The 12,633-nt window shown below is 42.2% G+C and overlaps 1 protein-coding gene across 3 annotated transcripts in view; it reads left to right on the forward strand.

Annotated features, from left to right (window-relative positions):
• Positions 1-3,264: 3,264 nt before the first annotated feature.
• trak2 (trafficking protein, kinesin binding 2) overlaps positions 3,265-12,633 on the forward strand; it is a 73,643-nt gene continuing 64,274 nt past the window's right edge. For all 3 annotated transcript variants that reach the window (XM_041200933.1, XM_041200934.1, XM_041200935.1), the window contains exon 1: positions 3,265-3,395. The gene's annotated coding sequence lies outside the window, so the exon portion shown is untranslated. The remainder of the gene's footprint in view (positions 3,396-12,633) is intronic.

The raw sequence follows: 12,633 nt of genomic DNA on the forward strand, positions 1-12,633 counted from the left end.
TAGTGGTCGTGGGTTTGAAAGGTGCTGTCTAAGGAGCCTTGGTGAATTCCTGCAGTGTACCTTGTAGATGTACACACTGCTGCTACTGTGCGTCGGTGGTGGAGGGAGTGAATGTTTGTGGATGGGGTACCAATCAAGCGGACTGCTTTGTCCTGGATGGTGTCAAGCTTCTTGAGTGTTTGGGAGCTGCACTCATCCAGGCAAGTGGGGAATATTTCATCACACTCCTGACTTGTGCCTTGTAGATGGTGGACAGGCTTTGGGGAGTCAGGAGATGAGCTACTTGTCACAGGATTCCTAGCCTCTGACTTGCTCTTGTAGCCACAGTATTTATATGGCTAGTCCAGTTCAGTTTCTGGTCAATAGTAGCCCCCAGGATGTTGATAGTGGGGGAATTCAGTGATGGTAATGCCATTAAACATCAAGGGGTGATGGTTATATTCTCTCTTGTTGGAGATGGTCATTGACTTGCATTTGTATGGTGCGAATGTTCCTTGCCACTTGTCAGCCCAAGTCTGGATATTATCCAGGTCTTGCTGCAATTGGACATGGACTGCTTTGATATTGAAACTAGGCAGCTTGACCCTGATTAGTCAAGGCATTGCCCTGATTCATTCCTCAGGTTCTGTGCTGCCAAGTGACTATAAGAGACTAAGTTCTCTTTTTAAGCTTGGCTAATCCAAATAGTGATGCCTTTTGTGCAATGTTGGGAACATAATCAGGCCTTGGGACATGTTAAGAGGAACAGATACTGAAAGTGCATAAAAGGTTATAACACCTATTGAATAATGGGCATAATTGAGTGATGCAGTTAGAAACGGTGTAACAAGGGTAAAATCCTATGGTTATATGTTGGGAGTTAAGGATGGGAAGCATCTGGAAAGTTGAGTTGAAACAGCTGTACTATGTATATTCTGCTTTTCTATTTTTACTGTCAAAGTGAATAACCTCACACTTCCCCACATTTTAGATCTGCCACTTTGTGGTGCTGTTGGTGTAGTCATAATGGCATTGGGCTAGTAACCTGGAGGCCCAGGCTAATGATCTGGGTACATGGGTTAAAATCCGACAGTGGTGGAATTTAAATTCCATTCAATTTCACTTTATTATTCATATAGATGTGACCTCACACTGTAATTTTTTTAATAAAATGCTATTTCTAAAATGTTAAAACCGAACAAAGACCTTTAAAATGGCTGAAAAGATGTCTGTCAGTGACCCCCGAATAAAAGAAGCCACTTGGCAGCTCCAGGAAAACTCGCACCTCGTTATCACTGAGGAACGACTAACAACCACTTGTGGACTGCATAGCCCAAATTCAAAGAGAACTATACAAAGGCCATCTGCATTTAATAATCCAGGCTGGACAACAGGAGATGGATTGTTCGCAAAGACAAAGGCCTCACAACGTTCCTTTCAATTTCTAATAGCTGAGACATTTAACTGTCATTGGAATCCAGGCGATTGTTACGTATCCTTTGTCAAAGACTATCAAAACCTCCTTTACTCTTTCCCACTACCATTGACACTCCCTTTGTCTTGTGTCCATGACATCTTTGACAATCTCTTTGTAGCTGTCATCTATCCCTGACCTTCTATCTTGTTCCACCTGCTCCACCACCGCCCCCCAAAAACAGTTTAAAATCCATGACATCACATTTCTAAGATAAAAACAAAAAACAGCGAATGCTGGAAATCCAAAACAAAAACAGAAACAGAAATACCTGGAAAAACTCAGCAGGTCTGGCAGCATCGATGGAGAAGAGCACAGTTGACGTTTAGAATCCTCATAACCCTTGAACTGTGCTCTTCTCCACCGATGCTGCCAGACATCACATTTCTACTTCTCTTTAGCTCTAAAGAAGACTCATATAGACTTGAAATGTTAACTCTGTTTCTCTCTCCACAGATGCTGCTGGACCTGCTGAATTTTACCAGCATTTTCTGTTTTTTATTTCAAATTACCAGCATCCACAGTATTTTGCTTTTACCTTAATGCCTCATTGGACTTTGATTCTGGAACTCATGTGAACCAACATTTATTTTTTTCTGTTGTCTCTGTACTATAAAATCATCTTCTTTTCTCAAACCGTCTCTTTACTGGCTGAGTGTGGAGGCAACATTGCAACCCTCCTTTTGCATTTTGAGCATGTGCAAATAAACTAACCCTTTGAGTTCATCCTATCCTGAGTTTGCTGTGGGGTTATTCATAGAAAATTGCATCACACATAAACCGAGGGGTTGGGAAATACGCCACCGCTTATAAAGAAGGAAACAAATCAAAGCACCTTTCTGTTTATGAATGGGTGGTGAGAGGAGACACTAGTGTTTTTTTAAATTAATCCCCCTCCTGTCCATAACACCAAAATTCATTTCAGGTAGCATTGCTCATTTGTTAAAAATTACATTCAAATGAATACCAACAATAAAAGAGTTACCCCATCACAATGATTTAAATTTACTTAAATATGTATTAAAAAACTATTCCAATGCATTAAAATAATCAGACAATGGGTCCCACACAGAGTGCATATCCTCTTCCATACATCCAACTCCTGTTAAAGGTTCTCATGCAGAAGAGCAAAAACAAGTTCAGGAACTGATTTGTCCTGTGGCTGAGGGACTGAAGTCTTTTCCCTGAACACAACACACAAGGTTTAATTTCATTTGCAACTCCTCAGCAAATGAAGCAGTCTGTATCCATATGCAGCAGGACCTGGACATTGTTCAACCTTGCACTCATAAGTGGCAAATATCTTTCATACCACACAAGCGCCAGGCAATGATAATTTCCAACAAGAGAAATTCCAACCATTTCCCCTGGACATGCAACAACTCACCAAGGCTTCTTCTGCAGCACCTTCCAAACCTGCAACCTCTACTGCCTAGAAGAAAGATGGCATGGAAACACCACGTTCAGCAAGTGCCCCACACCATTCTGACGTGAACATAGAAATTGGTCGTTTCTTCATTGCTGCCAAGTAAAAATCCTGAAACTCCCTACCCAACAGCACTCTGGGTGTAACTAAAACCCACAGGGTTCAAGAAGGTGGTTCCTCACCCTGACTGGCAACAAATACCCAGGAATGAATTAAAATAAAAGACACAGTCCCTCTGTCACTGCATCCCGAGACCATGAGGGGGCGCGCGCAGTCCTCCAATGGTCCAGCTGGTTTGCCAGGTCGCCAAATGATGACGTTAAAGGCATTGAGTAAGAGTGGATGAGGCGGACGGTCCGTGGTTGATGACGATGTGTAAGGGGAAGGTGGCTGGTTGCTAAGATCTGGTCAGGGCCCGGGTGGGAGCGGGGCAGAGCTGAGCTGCGGGCGGAGCAGTGGTTGTGATAGCTCAGACCGGCCAGGCCTTGCTCTGCTCCGTTTGGGAGTTGCCGGTCGGTAAGTTCGATGTGGCGGCTGCCGCCGCCGGGGTTGAGAGGGAAAGGGCAGAGTCCTTTTAACCGCTTTGCCCCTTCCCTCTATCTCAATCTTTTATTGTTACCCGCATATTAATCCTCAGTTCTTGTGATCACCCTTCCCTTCATCGCTTTCAACCACCTCCCTCTGCTTCATTTTGTTCCACTTTAAATTTATGATCACTATTGCTCACGGTATTAATGCTGTAGATTTATACATTTGGGCTGGTGAGCAAGGTCTTCTACATGTTTTTACTAATGTGTGCTATTTAGACCCTGGCTGCTCTCCCACATTCGTCCTCCGTCAACTAGGGCTCATTCAAAACTCTGCTACCCGTGTCCTGGAGCCACATAGGGATTTGAAAACAAAGGTGAAAATTTTCAAGAATCGAGGCTTTGCTTGATCTGGAACTAATATAGGTCTGGGAGGACGTAGGGAAACAGGACTTGGTACGAGTTAAGTCATAGGACACAGAGTAGAATGTGGGAGAGCAGCCACGGTCTCATAATGACCATAGGACATATTTGTGAAAACTTGTAGAAGACCATGCTCACCATCCCAACTGTGTAAATACCTCTGTGGCCTCTCCCCTCCCTTTCTTTAATCTTCAGCCACACTACCTTCCCTGACATTTACTCTAATTCTAACCTCTTGAGCATCCTCCATTTTAATTGCTCTACCATTGGTTGCCTTGGTCCTAACCTCTGGAATTCCCTCCCAACACTTCTCAGTCTTTCTAAGCTTGCATTGTTCCCTTAAGGTGCACTTTGTCCAAACTTTTGGCCATCTGACCTAATATCTCCTTACGTGGCTCGGTGTCATACTTCATTTTATAATAGCCTGGCGAAGTGCCTTGGGACATTTTATTATGTTAAAAGATGCCATGTAGCTATGAGTTCTGCAATCTTGACATTTTAGCATTCATTGATATTTGGCTTGTTCTAAAACTGCTAGTCATTGCTACCGTTTGAAGAGGAAGGCAGTTTTGCCAAATCCAAGGGAGAATTGGATAGTTTTTTTCTGGCAATGAGTTGTTGGGTGGCATGAGATGGAAACGCTTGGTGCCTGATCAGATGGACCTTAATGTCTGTTCAAATCTTGTGCTATCCTGTGCTTCCTGAATAAACTGTGTCTTCTTGGATGTTCAGGAGGATTTTAACATCCACTTTTTAAAAGCGAAAAGACTGGACATTTGTGCACTTCAGAATTTATTAGCCGATCTATGTTGCTGAGATACTTGTGACTGTTCAGAATATTAAAAAATAGAAGTATTATTTGTTTCTCTCCTGAATGAAGTTGCCAAAGTGTCATTGCTGTATTGTCAGTTTCTCAGCTCAAGATTTGTCTCCCCTTGGAATATGTGCAGCCATTTGGTACACATCTGTCGAACAAGCTTGCGGACTTATTACAATGTGGGATTTTCAATATCAGAAACTCACTGAAGTCCGGGGCTTTTGTGTGCAAAGCACATCAAAATCAAAAATAGTGGTCAAAATCTGTTATGCAGTTTTCACCACAGGGGGAAGAGAGGGGAGTTGGGGGTTGTTGGAGAGAAGGCAACATGAGATGATGAGTTGACAGTGTGGTTGTGACACCCTGTTTTCTCTCTCTCTCTTCTCCCACCCCACCCCCCCCCCCCCCCCCCCCCTGCCCCAGCCATAAAAACAGTATTGATATATTTAAGCTTCTAAGTAGTTACTGGACAGTCCTGTTGCAATAAAGGTAGGCTTGGGAATGTATCTGCGGTACACTGGGCTTCAAATTACTTCAACCTCTCAATAGATTTAAATCTCTGAAATTCAAAGCTTTGATGTGGGCCACCACTCATAGAAGCTACTCAAGAAATTTTGTGTTGACATTTCTTACTCATTGGTTACTTGTCTGCGTTTTTCAACTTTCTACCTGGTTATGTTCGGGCTTTATTGTATCGCAGTCAGATTGTGGAGCACCTTTTTCATCTGTCAAGTTCCGTTAGAAAAGGATTGCCAGATACAATTATTCTGACTGTTCCACTTTAAAGTTCTTAAATCGAATTTGTTCGGATACTGAGGAAGAGAAACTGGAAATGGAGGAGGGAAGGTAAAGGGTGCATGTGTGTGAGAGGGGGAAAGCACCTATTTGGATACAGGGAATGGGGTGAATGGAGGCATAGAGGGACAGCTGCATCCCATTGGGATGGGTGGGATGAGAGCGGGAAAAAAAGCATCGAAAGATTCTAAAACAAAAACAGGATTAACTGGAAAAACTCAGCAGGTCTGGCAGCATCGTCGGAGAAGAAAAGAGTTGACGTTTCGAGTCCTCATGACCCTTCGACAGAACTGACTCGAAACGTCAACTTTTTTCTTCTCCGCCGATGCTGCCAGACCTGCTGAGTTTTTCCAGGTAATTCTGTTTTTGTTTTGGATTTCCAGCATCTGCAGTTTTTTTGTTTTTATCGATAGATTCTGTTTTCTCTCTCTGATCTTTAAAGAATCTTTTAAATAGAAGTGAGATAAGAGGATGTGCATTCATGTAGTGCTCTTCATAACCTCAGGTATTCCCAAAGTGCTTTACAGCCAATCTTTTTTGAAGCGTAATCATTGTTGTAATGTAGAAAATGCAGCAGTAACTTGGGCATGAGGGCCCACCATGAGCAAGCTTTTTTGTTTGATGTTGATTGAGGATAGAAATTAGTCAAAACAATGGGCTAACTTTCCTGTTCTTTGTTCTTTGACAGTGCTATGAGAACCTTTTACACCTGTCTGAGAGGGCAGACATGGCCCCGTTTTAATGTCTAATCCAAAAGGCAGCTCCTCTAGCAAGTGTAGCACTCCCTCAGAACTGGAGCATTAGCCTAGATTGCATACTTAAGCCTGTAAAGTGAGGCTTGAAGGCACAACTTCCTGACTCAGGTGAGAGTACCAACTACTGAGCCATGGGCTGACACAAAAGGGCTGGATATCATATTCTGGTGGGGACAGAGCTGTGGAATTGGAAGTAAAGGCTGTTGGACCTTGCATGCCTTGTGTTCTAAAACCATATCCTCCAATTGTAAGCAACAACGTGGGATTTTGATAGTCAGTGATTTCTATGCTTCCATTGCTACAGGACAAGATTCTGAAATTCTGACTACTGGTTGTGGGTTTTTTAAAACAAATTTGTTAGTTTGATTTATTTCCCACTGACACCATTGGGTTTCCTACATTACAATGGTGACTACACCTCAAAAGTATTTCTTCACCCATAAAGTGCTTTGGACCGTTCTGAGGTTTTGAAAGGCACTGTATAAAGGCACGTTATTTTTCAACCTGAGCTTCAGCTGCTTGTCTCAGGAGACTGTGATTGCCTTTGACTCCTTTTCAGAAGCCACGGCACTGGTTGAAACATGCCCAGGCACACAGCAGTTAGTGAAGAGGATTTGGACTGTGTAGATTTTATTCTGCTTTAATTGCACTGTGCAGCTGCGAGCAGTAATAGGCAGTGTGGCATTTTTTTGAGTCGCAATCATGCTATGTAGTTTTAGCCGTGGGAGTTAGGGAAAGGAGATGAATTATATTTCCACTGTGACACATGTGACACTCCACACTTCACAAGCCCAAAAGCAGGCTTGGCATATTTGTGTTTTTAATGTAATGTTAAATTGAGACTCCATCTGCCCCTTCACATGGACATAAAAGATCCATAACATTTTTAAAAAGAAATCTCCCTGGTGTTCTGGTCAGCATTTATCCCTCAACCTATTTCTAAAAACAGATTGCTGTTTGTGTGACTTCACTGTGTTTCCTTACCTTAGAGCAATTACTTCACTTCACAAAAGCACTTTGGGATGTCCTGAGGTCATGGAAGGTTCTGTATGAATACAAGTCTTTTTCTTCTTTCTGTGCAGTTAATGGGTAGTCTTGTTCAAATAAAGATAGCTTTGATAGAGTATGTGCAGTACACAGTGTGCCAAAGGTAATTTCTAAGCGGTGTTGATGCTTGAAAGCCTTATAGACAAAACACTTCATTATAAGTATGGCTTGTTCTGCACTGTTGTGATTTTCAGTTTACCTATCTTGTGCATGTTTCAGTCCAAGCTTGCCTCAAGTAAGTTGCCTCTTAAGTATTATGTGCGTTAATTTATATGTGTAAATTAAATCCATAAATCTTGTAAATTTGAAAATGATTATTCTGGTTTTTAAACTCTCGGGTCATAATAGGGTTTTTTGGGTTGTCAGCCCTCCAGGACTGTCATTCTGTGACAACTGAAGATTAATCTCCGTGACACTGCTGCCAACAACCCAGGCATATAGGAGTCTTTGTTTTATTAGTTATAAGAGTTGGGGAATAAAAGGCTGTTTGACAGTCAATAATCATCCAATTGAGCCAGAACCGGGCTGTTGCTTTCCATTCTGGCAAGGGAAGACAGTATGCCATGAGGATGGGAGTGTTGGGGAGGGGGAGTGGAAGGTTATGTGATGAAACATTATGTGATGAAACCTCCAGAATGCATTCAACGAGGATGTTGCCTATTGGAAACGAGGTGTTTAGCTTGGTGTGTTGGTAAATTCCTGTGTGGCGAGTATAGATGAGTCATGTTTGTGTCCCCATCGTGTGAAATGTTGTACTGAACACCGACTTTGTTGATTATGAGGGCTCTGTTTACTTTCTTGGGAGTAGCTCTTAAATGATACAAAATATATCTGCAATAGCTATAATGTGTTCCATATTTTATCTTAATACCAGGTAAATGGAAACATTTTCAATATTATGCATTCGGGATAATGCTGCATGTTGCAAGCCAGTCAGTTGCTTATTGAGGGGGAACACTGATGAACCGTATGAGTAAAGTGTGTCTATGGGGTAACGCTGATGAACCGTGAGAGTAAAGCTTGTCTGAGGGGTGACGCTGATGAACTGTGTGAGTAAAGCTTGTCTGATTATTGACTGCTCATCCAGGCAGTGCCCTCTGCTTTGCGATGTGCATATGTATCGAGGACATCTAGTTTATTTCATGGTTTGTGGCTTTGTTTTTTTTTTGAGCCTGACTGTGACATTCCTCCTGGTGAAGAACTGTACTGACAATGGCAGGAAGTTGCAGCATAATTGAATCACACTTGTCGAGCAGCTGGCTGGAATATGTAATTCAATCCATGCAGTTAGGCCATGGAATGGCATGTTGTATTGAAGCATTTTACATTGCTGATTTCAGAACAGGGGGAGTGCTAGTGCCCCTGCGTTTGCAATGCTAGCATCTGAAAGGGGTTTTGCAGCTCAACTTAATCCTGTCCTTGGGTGCATTTTCCATAATAATCTCAAACTCTAGCTGTCTCTTGGAAAAAACTCAGCAGGCCTGATAGCATCTGCAGAGAGGAGTACAGTTTACGTTTCGAGTCATATGGACTCGAAACATTAACTGTATTCCTCTCCGCAGATGCTGTCAGACCTGCTGAGTTTTTCCAGGTGTTTTTGTTTCAGATTTCCAGCATCCGCAGTATTTTGCTTTTCTCTTGTTTCTCTTCTCTCTCTACCCCAACCCTACAAGCCCCTATAAACTAAGGCTCCAAATTTTGGATGAACTCAACTCATTCAAAGCTCACTCACCAACCTATATCAGCACCTAGCCCACTTAACACCAAATTAAAAATTCTCATTCTTTCTTCAAATTTCTCCATGGCCTCTCACTCCTCTATATCCCTGTAACCTGCTGTGACCCTCCAAGTGGGCTGCATTCCTCAAACTGGGAGCTCGTACATCCCGATTTCCTTCCCCTTTTCATTGACAGCCATATCTTCGACTGTCCAGGCCCCGGCCTCTGGAATTCCGTTCATAGCCCCCTCCTTCTCTTCACCACTGTCGTTTAAGAAGCTCCTTTAAAACCTGCCCTTTGAACAAGCTTTTGGTTACTTGTTTTACTATCTCCTCCTTTGGCTCAGTGTCGATTTATTTGGCCTGAGTACACTCCTGTAAAATGTCTTGAGATGTTTTACTAGATTAAGGGCACTATATAAATGCAAGTGATTGTTGTCATTGCAACAGACACTGAGACCAATGTAGCAGTTGAGGGTGGGTAATTTGAGACACACCAGACTTGTGACCTCAAACAGCCATGTCACAAGGTGCTATCTAAGGAAATTCTTCTTGACCAATTTAACAAAATATTCTAATATTTGGACGGAGTTCTTCTGCTAAAACACATCTCCCTAATTCTATGTCATGCCTCAATTCAGTTGCGCTGTTTATGATTTCCCTTTAGGATTTGAGTTGTTCTTGTATTAAATGGAGAATAAATTATTCAAATTGAGGTCATGTTATATAAAGTTTCTTTCAAGATTCATTCATGGGCTATGGACAACATTGGCTAGGCCAGCATTTATTGCCCACCTCTAATTGCTCTTAAGGTGGTGGTGAGCTGCCTTCATGACTGCTGCAGTCCATGTAGTGTAGGCACACCCACAGTGCTATTAGGGAGGCAGTTCCAGCAGTCGCACATCTTCCAATTAAATGTGCTCAGTCACCGAGCAGTATTGTCAATTTTATCATCTTTGGCAAAAATCAGTTTGCCTTTTTGCAGCTCCTCTTCAAGTAATGATAACAATGAATGGTGATCATATTTCCAAGTCAGGATGGTGTGTGATTTGGAGGGGAACTTGCAAATGGCGGCGTTCCCATGCGCCTCTGCCCATGTCCTTCTAGGTGGTAAAGGTCTTGGGTTTGGAAAGTGCTGTTGAAGGAGGCTTGGTGAGCTGCTGCAGTGCATCTTGTATACACTGCTGCCACTGTGCGTCGGCAGAGTGAATGTTTAAGGTGGTGGATGGGATGCCAGTTGAGGGGGCTGCTTTCTCCTGATTGATGTTGAGTTTCATTTTGTTGTCAAGAGTTGCATTCATCCAGAGAAGTGGAGAGTATTTCTTCACACTCTCTTGACTTGTGCTTTGTAGATAGTGAAAAGGCTTTAGGAAGTCAGGAGGTGCAGTTCAGTTTCTGGTCAATTTAGGCTCCCAGAATGTTAATGGTGGGGATTTGGCAATGATAATGTCGTTAAAAGCCAAAGGGAGGTTGTGAGGCTCTTTATTGTGCTTGTGTTGCATGAACCTTAGCAGCCTAAGCCTGAATGCCGATAGTTCTTATTGCAAATGAGTATCAGATTTGATACAAAAACAGAATTACCTGGAAAAACTCAGCAGGTCTGGCAGCATCGGCGGAGAAGAAAAGAGTTGACGTTTCGAGTCCTCATGACCCTTCGACAGATGATTTGCTTCATTTTCTGCTTCATTATTTGAGGAGCTCTGAGAACCGCTTTAGATGATTGGATACATTTCCAGCAATCAGTTATAATGTGAATAGTTCATCACCATGCCTGTGAATCATTCCTTCCTGTCCGTCTATTTTTATCTTAATCATTTTCATTCTGCTTGGTTATTTTTGCAATGTGATTCTGTGTAATGCAATGGAAAGAGAAAGCGTGTTCTACACTAGTGATGTTGAACTAGAGGCTCCTATGGATCAGTTAATAAAGATTCTGTTTTGTATTAGCATCTCACCAGCTCCCTTCTGTGCTAATTTCACCTAACAGGTAATTTCTTTGAATATTTGATATATTGAGTGGTACTTGAGTGAAATTATTTCTAATCTGAAAATATTCCTTTTCCCACACCAGACACTATTAAAATTTCCAAAAGTGTTGCAACTGTTAATTTGCATGGAATTACTGCAGAGTTCAGTTTCAGGGTATCAGGCAAAGCCCCAGAATTGTTGCTGTTAATCCCTCGACTTGGTTTGACCTTGCTGAATGACTTTGAAACGAATGTTAGTCGCGTGCACCCGTTATTGCAGTAATTCCATATGCCTACTGTTCATGCCCTTGTCTATGTGTTGTAAGCTCAGATAGTCAAACAGAAAAGAGATTGATGTGGAACACTCAGCCAGAAGAGCATTTGTACGTTCTAAACTAACATGCTGCTGGGGAAGATTGTAGCCAATTCTGTAGGGAGCAGAGTTTGCTCATCAGAATAATAGCTGCTTTGTCTTCTTGGTCAGTTGGGGGCATAATCAAACCACAGAGGAGTTCATTTTGATTGATTATAAAATATACTTTCCTGCAGAGCTATATTTTCAGGAAGTGCTTCCCTGATCTTAATGATGTGGTCATTGTGAGAAACCATGTGGAGTCCTAGGAACTAAGCCATCTCTCAGCCCACAGAATTTGAGCAGAGATTAGCAGGGCTCAAAGCTAAGATTGTTGAGTCTGAAACAAGCACCAATCAACCAGCATTAGGCACAACATCCGGGATCCAGGCTCCCACTTCAATGAACATTCCGCTGCTAAGAAAAAAGGACAGCCATCAGTTGTTGCTGGACAGTCGAAAGCTTGGGTTTGAATTCTTACTTGGCAGACACCAGGAACCTTGTCATCAGCAGCAAGTGGTCAGCACAACCAATTATAAACTCTACGCTGCAAATATTTTTTTAAGGTATTTTTCCCCACTTAGTTCCTGGGACTCCATGTGGTTTCTCACAATGACCACATCATTAAGATCAGGGAAGCACTTCCTGAAAACATACCTATATGTTGTGTTCAGCTCCAAAGGAGGGAACTTCTGTAAACAAAAGTACTCGCACTTCAGTAACAGTGGTGGGGCATGTATTAGGCTAGTAATTAACATATTACAGTTAAGAAAAGTGTGATTTTTGCACATGACTTTTGTCAGAAGTAGTGCTTTAAAAATAACATTTCCAATGACTTTGGTTACTAATGAGTGTGGAACATGCCATATATGAATCTTTTGTTAGTATAATTGAGTTGCTGCTAAAATATCCAGCTTCCACCCTTGTCATCTTACTGGTGTAATAAAGCCAGTTGTGATTCATCATCAAACAGTAACCCAATGCAATGCTATACAAAGCCACTGGCTTTTTAAAAGCTGGCATTGGAAAAATGCAGAACATTAAACATTTAGGAAATGAACACTTCTGTTGTGTGTAGCCAGCAGCAGTTTACTTTTAAATTGAAATATCCTGGGTTCTGAAGAATTAGGATTCTGTACAGACCAGTGGAATGGGATTTGTTAGTTTAGCGTACGCCCCTTTCTGTTAGATTCTGCCCCCACTGACAAACTGGAACCACAGTACAGACTGTTTGGATATTTTACTCGAGGGCTTTCAACAGGAAACATTTGATTGTGTCCCTGGCTTAGCCTCTGTAATTGGACTGGAAACCCACTGGCACTTCATTGTGTCTCTGTCCGGAAGAACAGCATGG

The sequence above is a fragment of the Carcharodon carcharias genome, chromosome 12 (assembly GCF_017639515.1).
Source record: "Carcharodon carcharias isolate sCarCar2 chromosome 12, sCarCar2.pri, whole genome shotgun sequence".
Taxonomy (NCBI): domain Eukaryota; kingdom Metazoa; phylum Chordata; class Chondrichthyes; order Lamniformes; family Lamnidae; genus Carcharodon; species Carcharodon carcharias.